Genomic DNA, 5627 nt, shown 5'->3' with positions numbered 1-5627 from the left:
GCTAAGATCTGATAATGATGGAGAATATGTTAACAACAAATTCATCAAATTTTTCACTGAGCATGGAATTCAAATGCAACATATTGTTCCATATACTCCACAACAAAATGGTGTAGATGAAACGAAGAATCACACCTTAAAGGAAATGGTTAATTGTATGCTTCAATCTAAAGGACTTAGTCTTAATTTTTGGGCAGAAGCAATTAGCTGTGAAAATTACATAGTAAATCACACTCCTACTAAGGTTTTAAATAATATCACTCCAAAAGAAGCATGGAGCTCAATTAAACCAAATGTAAGTCACTTTCGTGTTTTTGGAAGTGAAGCATGGGCCCATATTTATAATGAGAAACATAAACCCTTACAAACTAAGAATGAAAAATGTATTTTTGCTGGATATTTTGAAGATGTCAAAGAATATAAACTTATTCCATATAAATCCAAAAATGTTATCATCAGAAGAGATGTAAATTTTGCTAAAAATATATCGACCTACGAACCTAGTTCGGTGGATTCACCACCTCTCTCTATCCCTTCTACTTCTGAAAATATTTCTTCATCAGATGATGACAGCGAGGATGAAAATTCTCCCTCACCTTCTTAGGATTCTCATTCAACTTCTTAGCTTCCAAAATGGGTCCGTGCTACTCGGGATGCAGCAGGTGCTCTTGCAAGTGATCTTACAGATCGACGATGTACATGTTCTTAATTCAATAGATCCTCTTCTTTACTGGCTCAAGCTTCAACGAATTATGATCCTGAAACCTTTGCAAAAGCCTCAGGCCATTCAGATTTGGATGCAACTATTAATGAACAATATCGTTCATTATTGGAAAATGATACATAGGATCATGTTCCTCTTCCAAAGGGATGAATCTGGTTAGATTTAAATGGGTTTAAAGAACCAAGTTTGGACCAGATGGAAAAGTTGATAAACATAAAGCTCTTATTGTTGCTAAGGGTTTTTAAAATGTTGAAGGCATTGAATGTACTGAAACCTTCTCCCCTATTTCCAAAATTAACTCTATCCGCCTCATTCTTTCCCTTGATGCCTCTTTCAAATGGGAAGTTCATCAGATGGATGTTAAATTTTCCTTCTTCCATTGGAACTTGCATGAAGAAATCTATATGGAACAACCTCTTGGATTTATACAAATAGACTACAACATTGTCTATTGGCTTAAGAAATCCATTTATGGTCTCAATCAAGCCCCTTGGGCTTGGTATGTTGAAATGGATAGCTTTCTTTTAGATACTAGCTTTTCTAGGTGTCATTCTGACAATACTGTCTACACCAAGAAAGTGGGTAAGTCTCTTATCATTCTTGTTCTTCATGTTGATGATCTTATCCTTATTGGTAGTGACCCCAACCTTATAAACCATGTGAAATCCAACCTTAAAAATAAGTTTGAAATGATAGACTTAGGACACTTGCATTATCTTCTTGGTCTTCAAGTCTTGCAATCCAAGGAAGGTACTTCCCCTTTCCTAGTCCAAGTATGCCTGTGATATTCTATGCCACTTTCACATGGAAGACTGTAAGCCAATGTTAGGTCCCTATAATAGTAGTGATTCTCCCATTACTATTGCCATTGTATCCCTTATTTTTATTGTTGTGCCCCTATTATCCCCATATTGTTATTATTGTGCCCCATAGAATCCCTCTATTGTTATTTTTATGCCTTTATATTATTATTGTTTGGTCAGCTTTGGTTATATTGTGGCCCCTTAGACTCATATATATAGAAAGGAGGTTTTGTCATTTGAATCATCCAAGAATTGTTCATTTTTGTAATGTAAAGGAAGTTTCCCACTTGAAGAGGCTCATTTCTAAGGCGTTAATCTTTCTCTTCTATCTTTTTGTGAGTTGGTTTCATAACATTTGGTATCAGAGCTTTGGATTCTAGGGTTTCACTGCTCTAAACAGGCCATCGTGGAATTTTCGCTATAAATTTTTCACTACAAAGTTTCAGAAGCTAAAAAAAGACCCATTTGATACGGAATCGGTCTGAACCTTGGGCTCAAATTTCAGATGTTTTCTCGCTATATTTTTGGAGATATAATCTGAGGAAGTTAATGTTTTTGTAGACCCCCAAATTACATTCCAAACAGGTGACCTTGGGAAAATCGTCACAGCTTTCACTCTGCACATCAGACTGAATTATCGTAAGAATTTGTAGAAAGAGGAAGGAATTTATTTTTTTGGGTATCATTTTCAGAACCTAAGCTTGAAACGGTGACCTGTGGCATGTTGTACATGTTTGCTCTACTAAACCAGTGTATACTCAGGTCATTGTGGGAGATTTGGCATAACTCTTCATTGGAGAATCCAATCTTAATCAGACTTGTGGGGTCAAAAATATTACTCATAGGGTTACCACAAGAAGAGATTTGAGACCTTAGAGATCCAAAATTATAGAGATAGACCAGATTCAATATCGAGCTCCTACAAAGTGAAAATAGGTGTGTAGTTTTCTTAAATTTTTGCATAAGCTTGGTTTGAAAAATTAGATTGAAGTAATTCAAAGGGCATAGTGAAGCACTATTATCGGTAATCAATGCCCTGAAGAAAGAAAATGGAAACACCTAGTAAGCAACCTGAAAGATCTCGCATCACTCATGAAGAAGAGGAAAAAATGCAACATGATATATCAAAATTACGAGACCAAGTGCAACAAATTTCACTTGCAAAAAATTTACCAGAAGCTAAGATGGATGGTTTAAATAAAGACATAGAAGCTAATATGGATGACGTGGAAGCTAAGATGGATGGCATGGAATCTAAGATAGACGATTTAACAAAAGGCATGGAGGATTTGAAGACAGAATTGACAAAGCTTCTACAAGAAATGCTTACTAATGGCGAAAGGGTAGTAAAGGAAACTCATGATGAGAACAAAATTATATGTTAATCATGATTTCATAGACTCTAATGTTGGATCAAAGAACCACCATGTTCCAAATATCGATATGAGTAAGTTTGATGGCAGGTATGCTGGAACATGGATACTATAGATGGAGCAATTTTCCGATCTCCATAATGTTCAAAACACACAAAAGGTACGCATTGCAACTTTATATTTGGAACCAAATCTGTTTGTATGGTATCGATGGATTTTATCTCATAAAAAAATTGTCACTTGGGCTATTTTTATGGATCTAATCATAGCACATTATGAGGATACAAAAAAAACACTTTTTTCAGCCAATTGATAAATCTGAAACAAAAGAGTTCAATGATGGAGCACATTGAGGACTTCCAAAAATTGAATATAAGGGTAAAAGATATTGTAGAGGAGCATAGTATTGATATGCTCATAGGGACTTTAAAATATAACATCCAACATGAGGTTCACCTTTGGGAACCAAATTGATTGGAGAAGGCATTTAGTTTGGCAAGAAAAATGGAAAGCAAAATTATGGCAACAAGGAAGCCTACCACTCACAATCATAAAGATGGAAATGTTGTTGCCCCTAGCCATGAACAACCTACAAGGTTGACCCACAAAAATTGGAAGAAAAAAGAGAAAAAGGGATTTGTTAGAGTTGTGATAGAAAATACATTAAAGTTCATAAGTGTGTCGAGAAGAAATTATTTTACATATATTGTGAAGATGAGCAAGAAACGCAACAAGAAAGGTCAAAATAAGAGGTTATACACTAGGAACAAACCCTAGAAAAAGAAGAAATGAATCTGACCATATCTTGTAATGCATTGGATAGAATTACCACTCCTCAAACTATCAACATAGAAGGGCATATCAAGAAGAAAAAGGTAATAGTGTTGATTGATTAAGGAAGTACCCATAATTTTATTCATTGTAAGATAGCCAAGAAATTGAATTTCTTCCTATATCTAGCACAAGAGTATCAAGTGATGGTTGCAAGTGGAGGAACCATAATTTGCTCAGGAAAATGCCATAATAGCAAGCTATCCATGGGAGAATATGTATTGAATAGCCCAATTCTTTCCATTCCAATGGGTGGTGTTGATGTTGTACTAGGAGTCCAATGGCTACAATCCTTGGGTACAATAGCTTTTAATTTTCAAGAAAATTTCATGAAATTCTCTTCAGAAGGAAAGGAATTTGAATTAAGGGGTATCGCAGGGAAACTGGGAAAGATAATCGCTTCTAATGGAATGAAAAAGCTTCTAAAGAAATAAAAACGAGGCATAATTGCACAATCATGTTTACTCAAGGTTCCCACATCGAAATCATCCACTTCTCCAAATCTCAAAAAAGGCTTGGACAATCATTCCAAGGTATTTGAGACTCCCAAAGGCCTTCCACCTATTCGTTATCATGGTCATGTTATTAATTTGATTCTAGGAAGTGTTCCTCAAAACATCAGGCATTACAGATATCCCTATGTCCAAAAGAGCGAAATTGAACATATGGTTGTAGAAATGCTAGAGGCTGGTATAATTCAACCTAGTCAAAGTTCTTTCTCTACTTTAGTAGTATTGGTTTACAAGAAGGATGGATCATGGTGCATCTGTACAAATTATAGGGAGCTGAACAAACTCACTATTAAAGATAAATTTCCCATTCATGTCATTGATGAATTATTGGATGAATTGCATGGATCAATTTACTTCACCAAGTTGGATCTTCATTTAGGATATCATCAAATCATAATGAAGACTAAAGACATTCCAAAAAAAGGATTTAGAACTCATGAGAGTCATTATGAATTTTTGGTCATGCCTTTTGGCCTTACTAATGCACCTTATGCATTTCAAGGTTTGATGAATTCCATTTTCAAACCCTTCCTTAGAACATTTGTGTTATTATTTTTTTATGATATACTAATCTACAACAAGTCTTGGAAGGACCATGTCCAACATGGTGGCATGGTGATCAAACTATTGGAGGAGAAACAATTATATGCAAAAATCTCCAAATGTTTCTTTGGAGTACAACGGGTGGAATGTCTAGGTCATATTGTATCTCATGAAGGTGTTAAGGTAGACCCTAGCAAAATTAAAACCATTAAGGAATGTAAAGTCCCCACATCCATAAAGCATCTATGAGGATTTCTCGAGTTGACAAGGTATTATCGTAAGTTTGTTAAGAATTATGGGAGAATAGCAGCACCTCTAACAACATTATTGAAGAAAGATGCAGTTTCATGGACTCCAAAAGCAACAAAGGCCTTTGAACATATTAAAGAGGCAATGTACCAAGCACAAGTCTTAGCTACACCGGACTTCACAAAAACCTTTATTATGGAATGTGATGCCTCAAGAAATGGAATTGGTGTTGTTTTAATGCAAGAAGAAAGACCCATTGCTTTCAAAAATCGTGTAATCAAAGGAAAGTATTTACATAAAACTATTTATGAGAAAAGGAAATGTTGGCAATACTACATGCACTTAAGAAATGGCAACCCTACCTAATGGAAAGACACTTCAAGGTAAAAACAAATCATGATAGTCTCAAATACTTTTTAGAACAAAGATTATCTTTAGAAGAGCAGCAAAAATGGGTCACAAATATGTTGGGTTATGATTTTGAAATCATCTACAAAAAGGGGAAGCAAAATGTTGTGGTAGATGTGTTCTCAAGAAAGGATGAGGATGTGGAAGCATTTCTTTGTGCCATTTCTATTATCCAACCAGATTG

Source organism: Pinus tabuliformis, chromosome 3_2, assembly GCF_031772625.1.
Source record: "Pinus tabuliformis cultivar Carrire ecotype Pingquan chromosome 3_2, CPIR1, whole genome shotgun sequence".
In the NCBI taxonomy this organism is placed as follows: Eukaryota; Viridiplantae; Streptophyta; class Pinopsida; order Pinales; family Pinaceae; genus Pinus; species Pinus tabuliformis.
Note: the sequence above shows the minus strand (reverse complement) of the source record.